We start from the raw sequence: 14,637 nt of genomic DNA, 5'->3' as shown, positions 1-14,637 counted from the left end.
CCCAACAAAAGAGAGAGAGAATAGAAAATGAGAGAAAAAGAGATAAGGGGCAATGTTACTATCCTTTCCACACTTGTGCTTCAACGTAGCACTATGTTTTTCATATAGACAGTCTCCTATGCTTTTATTTTCATATACTAGTGGGAAGTTTTCATTATAGAACTTGGCTTGTATATTCCTATGATGGGCTTCCTCAATTGCCCGAGGTCTTCAAGAGCAAGCAAGTTGCATGCACACCCACTTAGTTTTCTTTTTGAGCTTTAATACACTTATAACTCTTAGTGCATATATTGCATGGCAATCCCTACTCCACTACTGGAATCATATTCTTTGCCGTCTGCCATGGCAGACAGCAAAGGCATATATCCCGGACGGCAAACTTCTTTGCTGTCTGGCAGCAGACGGCAAACTGTCCGTCTTAACACGTGCCAGCAAAGGCCTTCTTTGTCGTCCGCCATCCGAGGCCAGCAGACGGCAAAGACAATGGACGACAGTGGGGTGGGGTCAGAGCCGTTAGGGGGTTAACGTCGCTCTTTGCCATACGCTGACAGACGGCAAAGAGCTCAACTAGGCCAACACTGGGAAGCTGCAATGTGGCCAGCTATGCCGTCTGCCAGCAGACGGCAAAGATTCAAAGGTCTTTGCCGTCCGCCAGCAAACGACAAACTGACCAAATAGGCAGCCAGTGTTCCCAGTTTCTACAGGTAGCTGCCACATGTCCTCTTTGCCGTTTGCTAGCGGACGGCAAAGAGGCTATATATCCCCTGTTTTTATTTATATCCATTTAATTTCACAGGAATTCACACACACACACACATATATATATATATATATATATATATATATATATATATCATAGGCACAACAGACATATGATGTATCCAACACATAGCTCCATCCATGACAACATACATACATAAGAAACACAGTTCCATCCATACATCTTACAGTAATATCACAATGCTCATCCAACACATTGTTCCATGCATCCATATAACAAGTTCCACATTATTCATCGATACAAACGCAAAGAAGAACAGGGAAACAAGCACTCCATCCATGCAAGCTTCCATATAGTGAATTAAATCTGCAAAATGGGAAACAAGAAAGTTAGAAGAAGAAGAAAACTAGAAGAAGAAGAAGAAGGAGTTCTTCCTATTCCTTCTTTTCTTCCTCTTCCTTGATTTTCTTCATCTTATTATGTCATTTGTGGACTAAATAGGCTAAATTATGTCAAAAATGGACTAAATAGGCTAAATAAGAAGAAAAATGCCATTTTGAGCTAACGTAGCTAATTATGCCATTTTTGACCTAACTAAGCTTATTGTGTCATTTTAGAGGACAACAAGCTAAGTATATGACATTTATGAGGTTAGCAAGGTTATTATGCCATTTACGAATAAAAATAAGTAAGAGGAGGAAAAGAAGAAGAAGAAGAAGAAACTTCTTCTTCTTCTTCTTCTTTTCTTCTTCTTCTTCTCTTCTTCTTTTCTTCCTATTCCTTCTTTCCTTCCTCTTCCTTGATTTTCTTCATCTTATTATGTCATTTGTGGACTAAATAGGCTAAATTATGTAAAAATGGACTAAACAGGCTAAATAAGAAGAAAAATACCGTTGTCACGGAGGTGTAGGAATGGTCGGGGCTGCGCCAGTGGCAGACGGAGGTGAAGGACCGGTCGGGGTTCCGGCATTGGCAGACGCAGAAGGATTGGTCGATGCTTGTCGGGAGCCATGCTGAACCAAAGATCATTTCCAATAATGTCTCGTTAGCATGATGCAAACTGAAATGTGAATAGTAGTAACTAAGGACCATTCAAATCAAACTCAGCGTGGTCGCCGGAGCAATCTGGGGCATCGGCGGAGGGGCCTGACCGTTTTTCTCGCACATGGTCTGCACATTTGGTTCTCACGAGTCAGTCATATTAGTTAGTAATGCGAACATTACGTGCATGATTGGGCTAATATGCACGAGAACCGTACCACGATGAGCTCGTATAGGGCCCGGTTAGACACCTCGTTCCGGTTCCTCTCCTCCTCCAACAGCTTAGCCATCCTCTCCTCCATCTCCCTCTCCCTCTCCACCGCCTCCCTTTTTGCCTCCTCCAAAAGCGCCTGGGTCTTCAATCTCTCTTTCTCAACCAATGCCTGCAACACACCACTCCTCGTTAGCATTGTAATCGTCGACGGATGCACACACAATGTAATGGAGGAAAGGTGAGAGAGTCCGTATAACTAACCGCCATGGCGAGCTCCGCGGGCCGTGCACGAGGCGCTATCTCAGGATCAGAGCTACTCAGGCGCTTCTTGATCTGCGGGAGAGTCCTAGGACAACGTATCAGTCCATCACCAATGGCTTGAGAGCCATGGGACCTCCCGCCACTAGATATCATCACCAGCTCTGTATCAAAAGGATCCTGGCTCGGGTTAAAGTCCTCCCCTTTCCTCGCCTTCCCCTCGTCTCTGTACTTCACAAGCTTGTGGTGGGAGGAGATGTTGGTGAAGCTCTCTGGATGATCTAGGTCAGACTCCGTGAATGGCTTGGCCTTCTTGTACGGGGCCATATGGGCCATGCCATAGAGGTCGAACAGATTTGGCACAGGCTTCTTGTGGTGGTGCGCCTGAGAGAGAGGAACAAAATATTAGTTAAGGGCTCAAGCTAGCATGAAGAATGATATTGCTATGTAAATAGGTCATTTTGGAGCTAAGAAAGGTTATTATGTCATTTTCGAGGAAAATAAGCTAAGTTTAGGTCATTTTCGAGGTAACTAAGATTATTATGCCATTTTTTTTACCAAAGTATGCTAATTATGTCATTATTGAGCTATCCAAGGTAGTTATGCCATTTTTTGGCTAACTATAACATATTTAGGCATTCTATAGAGCTATCTAAGGTTATTATGCCATTTTAGAGCTAATTATGTCATGAATGAACTAGCTAAGATTAGTTTAGGTCATTATTGAGCTATCAAAGGTAGTTATGCCATTTTTAACTAACTAAAGCATATTAAGTCATTTTATAGAGCTATCTAAGGTTATTATGTCATTTTAGAGCTAATTATGTCATGAATGAACTAGCTAAGATTAGTTTAATTAGGTCGTTATTGAGCTATCGAAGGTAGTTATGCCATTTTTAACTAACTAAAGCATATTAAGTCATTTTATAGAGCTATCTAAAGGTTATTATGTCATTTTAGAGCTAAATATGTCATAAATGAACTATCCAAGGTAGTTATGCCTTTTTTTAACTAACTAAGCATATTAAGTCATCTTGGAAGGATAAATGCTAGCATGAAGAATGAAATTGCATGAATCATATAGCAAACCACATACCCAGTTATCCCCGTACTCAAACAGGTTGGAGCTCCCTTGATGGTGTGGCACACCTTCCATTTGGTCGCGCTTATCCTTGGCCCTATGGTGTTCGACTAGCCATTGGGGAGAGCACCACGCATCCACCAACGCCTCCCAACAGTCCATCTTATCCACACACCATCTCGGGGGCACCTAAGTGAGTCAAGAGAAATTTCAGCGCTACGCCTACAAATCAAATCAAGAAAACTAATTTCAAGGCCTTAAGAATAGGTAATTACCTGCATGTACTTCTCCTTACTCAGAAACTTGCCGCGACACTTCTTCTTGGCCCTCTAATACCCTTCGAGGCGTAGTAGTCTCAAACGGCCTGCACCCGAGCCTCGTGCCGTAAGTTCTGAAGTAGGCGCTTGCACTCGGTTTCGACAACCATACACGCGGCCTCCTGCTCTCCCTCTGAAACCCTATAGAAGGTCTGCAATCAAACAAGACAACACTGATTAGTACAATCACTAGGTAGTGTTGATTTTTAATTTTGTAAAGGATAAATTCCCCAAAACCGACGGAACACAATGTCGGCCACCGTCTCGCACAAGACACCGTCGACCCTCTCCTCCGGCGGGGCCGGGGCAACCGAGTACAGCTCCCAGGTCAGTGCTAGCTGTGCAACCTGACCCTCACCGGGCAACGTGACCCACCCAGGGAAGTGCTGCCGGCAAAGCACACCAAGGACCTGGTTGGGCCTGCGGACACCACGAGGGTGTACCTAGCCCCTGCAGTATGACAAGGCCAACGATTAGATATTAATTTGAAGGAACATGAAGGCAAAAGGTTAAAAAATAGTAAATGCACTTACTTCAACCCTTTAGGCGCAATCAACCACCTCTGGTCGGGGGTCGTCGGCACGGGCGAGAGCTTTGTACAACCACGCTTGTAGACCTTCTTGCCCTTCTCAACCAGCTCGTCGTCGCTGTAGCTATCATCTAAAAAGGTGTCCTCGCTACCATCCTCCGGGCCACTAGCCTCCGGAGTCTCATGGGAAGAAGACTACGGGATCGGAGTCTTCTGGGACGAAGACCCCGTGACCGGAGTCTTCTGGGACGAAGACTCTGGGACCGGACTCATGTGGGGCGAAGGATCGGCGACACGAGTCTGGTGGGGCGAAGGATCGGCGACCCGAGTCTGGTGGGGCGAAGGATCAGCGACCGGAGGCTCATGGACCGGAGTCCGAGACGGGTCCACGTCAGATGGAGCAGTCCTATGGTCGGGTGAATCAGCTGAGGGTGGCGGCAAGGAAGGCGTAGCAGCCTTCCTACCTCTCCCGCTGCCACGTCCACCTCTACCAGCCTTCTTCGTCCTCCCCCGACCTCTCCCAGCCGAAGAAGAAGCGCCCGCCGCAGCTGTCTGCATACTGTCTAGCAGCGCTCTTCGGAGGGGCTGGGCTGGAATAATGGAACCACCCCTCCCAGTAGCGCTCGCAGGAGGCTCGGGGCGCTCTGGACCCTTGCCCACCATCCTGTTAACACCTGCAATGACAAAAAGTAAACGAAATTAGTACAACATAAAAAATTTGGATACCTAACATGAACATAATAATATGTATATAATTTAAGTGTACCATCATCATGAACATAATAAAATACACCCGATCAACAAAAATATATATGATGTTTTTGTATCATCATCATGTCCGGGGTCGATCGGGGTGTCAGGGTGTCGGGGTGTCGGGGTCGGGGTGTGCTGTCAGGGTGTCGGGGTGTGGTGTCAGGGTGTCGGGGGTCAGGGTCGGGGTGGGGGGGTCGGGGTGTCGATTGTCGGGGTCTCAGGGTGTCGAGGTGTCGGTGGTCGGGGTGTCGGTGGTCGGGGTGTCAGGTGTCGGGGTGTCGGTGGTCGGGGTCGGGGTGTCAGGTGTCGGTGGTCGGGGTCGGGGTCGGGGTGTGGTGTCAGGGTGTCGGGGTCGGGGTGTCGTGCCGGGGTGTCGTGTCGGGGTCGGGGTGTCAGGGTCGGGGTCGGGGTGTGGGTCGGGGTGCGGGGGGTCGGGGTGTCGATTGTCGGGGTCTCAGGGTGTCGGGGTGTCGGTGGTCGGGGTGTCAGGTGTCGGGGTGTCAGTGGTCGGGGTCGGGGTCGGGGTCGGGGTCGGGGTGTCTGTGGTCTTCTTCTTCTCCTCCTCTCCTCTAGCTTTCTTCTTCTTCTCCTCCTCCTCTCCTCTTTCTTCTTCTTCTTCTTCTTCTTCTTCTTCGTCTTCTTCTTCTTCTTCTTCTTCTTCTTCTTCTTTCTCCTCCTCCTCCTCCTCCTCCTCCTCCTCCTCCTTCTTCTTCTTCTTCTTCTTCTTCTTCTTCTTCTTCTTCTTCTCCTTTTCCCCTTCTTAAACCTATCACTAATTAACCTAAAACAAAACAGGAAAAAACTACACCTAAACCTAGCTATTCTTCTTCTCCTCCTCTTCTTCTAATTATTCTTAGTTTTTTTCATGACTAAACATAAACCTAAACTAAACTAAACCTAAGACCAAACTAAAAGTAATCTAAACTAAACTAAATATAAAACCAAACTAAAAGTAATCTAAACTAAACTAAATCTAAAACAAAATTAAAAGTAATCTAAACTAAAAAAACAGAAGAAAAAAACAGAAAAAAGAGGAGAAGAGGGGTGCGGCCGGGGCTCACCTGCGGCAGGGGTGGGACGGCTTGCGGCAGGCCGGCAGGGCCCAGGGGCGCCAGGCGGTGGGGTTGCTCGACGGCGGAGGGGCGCTGGCCGGGCGGAGGGGGCGCCGGGCGGTGGTGGCGACGGGGCCGCAGGGCTCCGGGGCGGCGGGGTGGCGCTGGCCGGGCGGAGGGGGCACCGGGGGCTCCGGGGCGGCGGGGTGGTGCTGCGGCGGGGTGGGGCGGCGGCAGTGTCCGGGCGGCGGCGGGGCGGCGCTGGCCGGGCAGAGGGGGCACCGGGCGGTGGTGCCGACGGGGCCGCAGGGCTCCGAGGTGGCGGGGTGGTGCCACGGTGGGGTGGGGCGGCGGCGCTCGGCGGTGGCGGTGCGGGCGCGGGCGCGGGTGAGTTGGGGGCGCGGGGTGGAGTGAGAGAGAGGGGAGAGAGGGGGGGTGGGGCCGGAGAGACAGAGAGGGGGCAAGTTCTTTGCCGTTCGCTAGCGGACGGCAAAGGGTGCGCATAGCAGAAGGGGGAGACGGCCGTTAGCTGGGCCCTTTCTTTGCCGTCCGCCTGCTGGACCTTTGCCGTCCGCTTATACAAAGCGGACGGCAAAGAGCCTCTTTGCCGTTAACTGGCAGACGACAAAGAGGAGGCAGACGGCAAAATGCCAGATTCCAGTAGTGCTTCTTTCATTGACATCAATTGATGGGCATCTCCATAGCCCGTCGATAGCCTCATCGATGTGATACTTTCTCTTTTTTTGTCTTTTCCATATCATATCTACCACCACACTCTATTCCATCCATATTGCTATATCCATGGCTTACGCTCATGTATTGCGTGAGGGTTGAAAAAGTTAAAGCGCGTTAAAAAGTATGAACCAATTGCTTGGCTGACACTGGGGTAGTGCATGATTTTTATTTTGTGTTAAGAAGATGGAGCATGACAAGGCTATATGATTTTGTAAGGAACGTTCTTTAGCATTGATATTTTGAAAGGCATGATTGTTTGTTGGTATGCCTGAGCATTTATGTCCTTATGTCAAACTATAGACTATTGCTTTGAATCATTCGGATCTTAATATTCATGCCACAAAAGAGATTAAATTATGAATATGATAGGTAGCATTCCACATCAAAAATTCTGTTTTTATCATTTAGCTACTCGAGGACGAGCAGAATTAGATGCTGATAAGTCTCCAACGTATGTATAATTTTTTATTGTTCCGTGCTATTATAATATCAATCTTGGATGTTTATTATGCAATTGTATGCAATTATATATCATTTTTTGGGACTAACCTATTAACCTAGTGCCCAGTGCTAGTTGCTGTTTTTTTTGCTTGTTTTTAGTTTTTCAGAAAATCAGAACCAAACGGAGTCCAAATGCTATGAAACTTTTTGACGATTTTTTTGGACTAGAAGGGACCCTAGAAGTTTTGGGAGAAGACCTGAAGTACCACGAGGCAGCGAGAAGCCTGCTAGGCATGGCCCGCGGGGCGCCCCTGGGCTTGTGGGCCCCTCGTGGCACCTCCTGACCCAATTTCAGCTCTATAAATTCAAAAATATTCCCAATACATTAGAGAGCCACCCCAAATACTTTTTTCACTGCCGCAAGTTTTTGTTCTTCGGAGATCCCATCTGGAGACCTTTTTTGGTACTTCGCCGACGGGGGAATCTATCACGAAAGGCCTCTACATCAACCTTGCTGCCCTTTCGATGATGTGTGAGTAGTTTACCACAGACCTATGGGTCCATAGCTAGTAGTTAGATGACTTCTTCTCTCTCTTTGATCTTCAATACAATGTTCTCCTCAATGTTCTTTGAGATCTATTCGATGTAATCCTTTTTTTGCGGTGTGCTGGTTGGGATCCAATGAATTGGGGGTTTGTGATTAGATAATCCATGAATATTATTTGAGTCTTCTCTGAACTCTTTTATGCATGATTGTTATAGCTTTATATTTCTCTCAGATCTATCCGTTTGGTTTGCCAACTAGATTTATTTATCTTGCAATGGGAGAGGTGTTTTGTGATGGGTTCGATCCTACGTTGCTCAATTCCAGTGACGAAAAGGGACATGAAACATACTTGTATCGTTTCCATTAAGGATAAAAAGATGGGGTTTATTCATATTAATTGGGTTTTATCTACATCATGTCATCTTCCTTAAGGCGTTACTCCGTTCTTTATCAACTTAATACTCTAGATGCATGCTAGATAGTGGTCGATGTGTGGAGTAATAGTAGTAGATGCAGGCAGGAGTCGGTCTACTTGTCTCGGACGTGATGCCTATATATATCATTGCCTTGGATATCATCATAACTATGTGCTTTTCTATTAATTGCCCAACAGTAATTTGATTACCACCGTATGCTATGTTCAAGAGAGAAGCCTCTACTGAAAACTATGGCCCCCGGGTCTATCTTTATCATATATTAAAATCCAAAAATACCTTGTTGCACTTTATTTACTTTTATTTTATTTTGTGTTTTTTAATCTATCTATCACTACGAGATTTGATCCTTGCAATTAACCACCAAGGGGTTGACAACCCCTTGTTTGCGTTGGGTGCATGTATTTGTTATTTTGTGTGTAGGTGATGTTCATGAGGTGTTACGTGGTTCTGCTACTGGATTGATAACCTTGGTTCTTAACTGAGGGAAATATTTATCTTTACTGAACTGCATCATCCTCTTTTCTTCGAGGAAATCCCAACGCAACTCACAAGTAGCACCGAGTACATAGTGGTAAGTGGTGGACACATGTGTGAAGAAGTATACCCCTGTAGGGTTATCAATCTATTTGAATAGCCATGTCCATGGATAAGGACTACTTGGAGACTTATACTGTTCATCGAAAACTTTATCAGACACTTTAAAATGGTCCAGATAAGTGTGAGTACTTTGGATTGCCTTGTAGGAAAGACAAGAGATAATCCAGGGTAGTGTTTTGATGTGGTGACTAGCTAGATGAAGGACTCTTGTGCGCTCTCTTACCTTGATCAAACTACTGGTTAGCCAAGAGTGTCACCTATTTGGCACATGTTGCTTGAACACTGTGTTCCTGAGTCATAGTTCATGTTAGCCAAGAGTCAAAGCTGATATTTCTGCAACAAAACCCACAACCCCTTTCATTGATACCTAAATGCACGAGTAGATAGTTCGGATGTAAGTCTTGTTGAGTACCTTTGTGCTGACGTTTTCTTAATACTAGATGACTCGTTGTGCCAATGGCGCAAAGGGCGAGAGGGAGACAACTATTGTGAGAATATTCAGACACCCAAGTCTTTACTGCTGGTACATAGATGCTTAGTTACAATGTTGTGCACAAAGGAAGTAGACAGGAAGGGATACATTATTAGCTTATGAAAACCAAACGTGGCCAACACTGCCGCATCCTCTGCTTGGAAGCCGCCTTTTCTCACCGGATCTAACATAGATACATGATCACAAAAGGAAGCAAGACCATCATATATAATGGTCTACTTACTCATTCAAGTTAGTGACTAGGTGGCTGGAACCGCAAAGTATAATGGGGCTTGACGGACAATAAAAATAGGTGTTGCTCCTTGTCTCCTCCTCCTCCCGAGTCTGGATCAAGGCCTTGCTCCTCTCTTCTCTTGAATGACAGCTTGAAGAAAAGGACACACAAAAGCGCAGTCCTATACATTGACTAACCTGACAGAAAACAGAGACAAATGTAGATATGGTTATCTATTATGCCGCTGATAAAAAAAAGTAAAAACACTAAACAGAGACAAATAGAAGAATAGTGAGGACTGGAGTAACCTCTACATAATAATTCATATTGCATCACTGAACATATGAATGACAGAGAGCCCCAAAGAAATTGGATTTATCAGGTATATGAATGACATTACAGAGAGAATTACCAAATTATCAGGTAAGTGACATGATAGAAAGAAGAAGGTGCTCCATGCTTGTTGCTTGAAACTCCATCAACTACCAGTGCATACACTACATAGGTTAATAATAAACTAATCCTTGAATTCCTCTCTCGTTATATTACCACTGGACACATACTTTTTTGTGTGGCTAGTGGATGCTGGAATTTTGCTACTGCGATGCTGCAAATCTTGTTTTGTTTTTGCCGAAGGACCTTATTATGGTTTGAAATATAGTAGTATAGTACTTCGCTAGTTAGCATCCTCTCCTCTCCTCTCAAGAGAAAAAAGAGAAGAAATGGGTAGGTGTCTCTACTGGACATCTGAAGAGGATCTGACCACCACGCTTAAATCAAACAGAGTGGAAGCAAAAACAAAACGAAAAACCTTAATCGGCCTAGAACCAGACGGACTTAACACAGAGGTTAGAGAGGTGAAAGGGACCTTGATAAGCACAAGAGCGGTTTTGGCTGTCAGCGATGGGGAAGGAGCTTTCTTTGGCCGTCAGCGTCGTCCTGGTGGCTGGCCGCTGTAGCTCCAACCCAACCTTGACCCAACAGAGATGAGACGTGGTCAGGGAAGCGAAGAGAGGAAATTGAGAGAGGGTGGAAGGGGGTAGACCATGATGCTGCTGCTGCTGCTTGTCACAGACCGAGTTGACGAGCACTCCGCTGCTGCGTGGACCAATGATTTTATGGGCCCAATGGCAGCCACCCGGTAAAGCAGTCAAAGTTGTAACAAAAGATAGAAGTGAATAGTAAAAATCGAGGGTGAAAAACGATCGAAGAAGCTGATCGAACGGCTAGCGATCGTGCGCGCGGGAAGGCCCCCAGAACGGCGGGTTGCCCACCAGTGTTTATATGTTCTATGAAACTCATGGATCTCCGTAACTACAGGTTTAGGAATAACAAAAATGATAGCAGAAGATTCATTTTGGTACCTTGATGGTTTGACTGAACTTCGATGCCCTGGATGGTTCAAGCATGTAACAACTCTGAATTTTTAAGCGTGCACCTGTATGAAAAATCATCTCAGCATGAAGCATATTCTGTATATGAAGCATCTGACAGGAATATTATGTCCAGAAAATGGTCAATGCATGTTTCCACACCTTTGTCGGAGACACTACATAGAAGTGTGCAATATGCACTGACCTCAAGAAAAGACAAAATAAATCCTGTATTGGAAGTCAATTTTTGGAATTGCCTAACAAGCTTTGCTACAGGAAAACTGTACTGGACACAGTAATATGTAGCATATGTGATACATCTTCAGTAAAGCAACCATGTATTCTGGACACAAACTTAAATCAAGGCAACTTTACCTTAACAGCTTAGAAACGTCACATTTATAATCCAAACACAAAATCGAGCAGAACATCAACAAGCATGCATAACGATAAAGCAAAATTTTAGTAGATGGAAAATACTGATGCACTGCATCGGCTATTCAACATGGCAAAAAAAATAACCATAAAATTCAAACATCCCACTGGACATTCCATGGAACAGCAGTACCGAATTCACTAAACGGACAGCTCAATTGTCGTTACATCTTTTAAGCCTCTCCCTACCTTCCAAGGCCATACCTCAACATCTACAAAGTAGTGAAGTGGAAAAGAACATTTTTTGTCGGCACATTTATGTTAGGGGAGAATCATTTAATCATTTGAGGGAAATCTGCAAATTAGTAAGGAATTCTACTTTGAGCAAGACATTACAACAAACAAGTGGTGGGAAAGCTCACCAAGAATTTCTTTCGGCGATTTAACTGCCTACTCGGCAAAGAAGTAACCACAAGGCAAGAGAAGAATCATACGGCATTGCAAAGTCATAGATTTTCCACATTGGTCAATACGACTCATTGAAAAAAATTGTAATATTGCATGAGTGAACGAAAACAGAAAACAATGGTTCAATTTAAGCTACCACACAATCTCTATGGAAATATAGGTTATTTCGGTCCTTCAACAAATTGATTATGGTATAACCCTAAATGAAATCTACTATCAAAAGATCATACCTGAAAAAGTGAGTAACAAAATTTTCCTCAACAACTGTAAACACCGGAAACTGAAGAATGTTAGGGAAGGACAAATCTTCACAGGATGAAAAGCAACCTGAACTTGTTAAATCAAAGGAAGGCCTCACCTTTCCCAGAGCAATTTGGGTGCGTAATCTTTGACGCTGGTACCTATTATGTAGATGCATTGCAATTCCTTGCATGATTGCCCAACGCAAGAAAAGTTGTACCCCACTCTGCAAAAATGCCAGACTGTGAGTTTATAGTCTTTAAAATTTGGGATTAACAGCAAAGCAACATACCAACTTCTATAAAAATATCATATACCTGCTTACTCGAGCAATCAGGCTATCCCTTTATCTCCCAAGTAAGGCTAACAAGAGCCATTAGCATTGCTAAATAGTGATGGTATATCCACCTGAAAATATAGCAGCACATTATGATCAGATGGGCATGCTTTGGAGAAGAAATTGATTTTGCCAGAGCTAGAGAACAAACTAAACACGGCCTTGCCGGAACAAAACAAACAGATGCGTCGATGCCAGATTTGAGAGCCAAATAAAGACATTTATTAAAATTTGAGCACACTTGACTGGACAAGTTTCAAAAATAGAATTGCTTGAATGCTGCAGTCTACAATTTTATATATCAAGTGATGAAAGTTTTGATCCTTACCAAGGACGGATATCTCTTCCATTTACAAGCAACACATTCTCCTGCAAAGCAAAACTTGTGTAGAGGAATAATAACCAAGCCTGCAATGTGGAAACATAGTCTTTTGATCAATTCTATTGGACAATGAAGTGATGAGAAGAGGAAATATACTCAGGGTATGTGAAAGTACTCAACAAATACCTGGTACACCTGAACTGTCAATGCTGGAAGGCACCCATCCACACCCACCATCTCAGTAAGAGGAGAGTGGATGGAAACAGCAGGAACATATAGGCAGACCTATCCTGCCAATAGAAAAGGTTAAACCATCTAGATCGTCAGGCATGGCATGGTTTAAAGATTTGGAAGATAAAAAATGTTAGCGAGCTTGCAATATTTCACTAACAAAATACAATTTGAACTGAACATGCATAGTAACCTTACAGAACATTGAAACATAATTACCAGCGTACAGTCCAACATTGTATTTGTCTGTATCAACTAAGCCAACTTTATCACATGCAAAACAGGCAGGAGATTTTCAGTTTGCATGACTCTGAGCTTGAACATACAGACGTATAATCTTGCATGACTCTGAGCTTGAACATACAGACGTATAATCTTGATAGTTCAAATTTAGCTTACATACTTGTCAGCAGTGTCAGGGCAAGAGTGACCTAGGCCATATCGCTTTTATAAATGCCTAACATAAACCAAAATTTATGCAACACAAATAGGAACAACCATTAGAAGTTTATGTTTCACCACAAAAATCATTAGAGTTCAGAATGCATTAATCATCATATCAGAGGTCGTGAAGAATATACGCAGATATTTTTAATTTATTCAGTTTGTGATGCCATGCCAGAAAAACAAAATACACACACAATAGCTAAAAGAAAAACATAAGATTATTACCATATAATTGATGTACTCGTCCTTCACTTTGAGCTTATCCTCCTTCCTTGCCACCCACACATTCACAGGGCCAACAAATTTCTTAAGGAACTTCCCTAAAGGTTCAGACATAGTGGGCTTCAACCCCAACTCATAAAGAAACAACTAAACTTCAGCCCAGACAAAATGGGGGGCAGGGAGGAAACAAAATGTAACTGACCGTTTCCTTTGCTTGGGAGAAATGCAGCCACGTGGCTGTCTAGGATTGGTCCTCCTCGACCTGCACATATGGCAACATAACACAAACCAGAACATAAGAAAATGAGCAAGATGGAGAAGTTGTGCATCCGAGGCCTAGATTGGGAACAAATTACCCTTCCTATATTAGATACCAAGTCCTAAATTCGGTTGGTAGAGATTCAAGACTAATAGTGTGCATACACAAGGAACACACGTTCCAGATATTGAAATGAACCCAAGCAGAAAAATGCACGACCTTATTTATGAAATTTGGACCGTAATGTCTCAGCAAGCATATGCTCCTAAGAAAGAAGGCAGATCTAGGCATAAAAAAGGTTTCATCCGTGAGAAACATCTTCACAAACACATGTTGTGCAGCTTGTTTTACTAATCAAAGCAAACCAGCAAGAGGAGAGGACCAAAATCAGCAACCTGCAAGCTGAAGATGGGGCATCGCATCTTGTCCAATGAGCCGGGCCTCCATCTCTAGCATCCATGGCCGCCCAATGAGCGAACATACATATTTCAGAAAGTAAAAAGATAACTTGTGGAGAGGAAGGGGATTAGAAAGAGGAACTCACGGGGGACGTGCAACGAGAAGAGATGGGGAATGAGATGGCGAGCGCCGCTGTCCTTGCGCCTCCCACTCTTCCCATCCCTCTCCTCCCTCTCCTCACGCCCAGCTCGACTGCGACCCCGCGCGCTGGCACTTCCGCCTCGACCAACCGCGCCGCCCGAACACGATATCCATCGCGCCGCCATGACCACGGCCTCCTCCCCGTCCTCCTCACACATCTGCCATCACCGCAGCCACTCCTTCTGCCAAGCACAAGTGGCGGCGTTGGGGGAGTTGAGGGAAAGAGGAGGTCGGGGCGGCGCCTGTGAGGGGATTGGGCTGGAGGCGGTGGCAGGGGGGAGGCGGGAGTCACGGGGAGCCGGGGAGGGCGAGGCCCAGGAGGCGGCAGCGGCA

General features: G+C 45.0%; 1 pseudogene; it reads right to left on the bottom strand.

Annotated features, from left to right (window-relative positions):
* Positions 1–11,845: 11,845 nt before the first annotated feature.
* LOC123076490 (transmembrane protein 120 homolog) lies at positions 11,846–14,429 on the bottom strand (annotated as a pseudogene).
* Positions 14,430–14,637: the final 208 nt, after the last annotated feature.

This window comes from Triticum aestivum, chromosome 3D, assembly GCF_018294505.1.
Source record: "Triticum aestivum cultivar Chinese Spring chromosome 3D, IWGSC CS RefSeq v2.1, whole genome shotgun sequence".
Taxonomy (NCBI): Eukaryota; Viridiplantae; Streptophyta; class Magnoliopsida; order Poales; family Poaceae; genus Triticum; species Triticum aestivum.
This window is presented reverse-complemented; position numbering and strand designations above follow the sequence as displayed.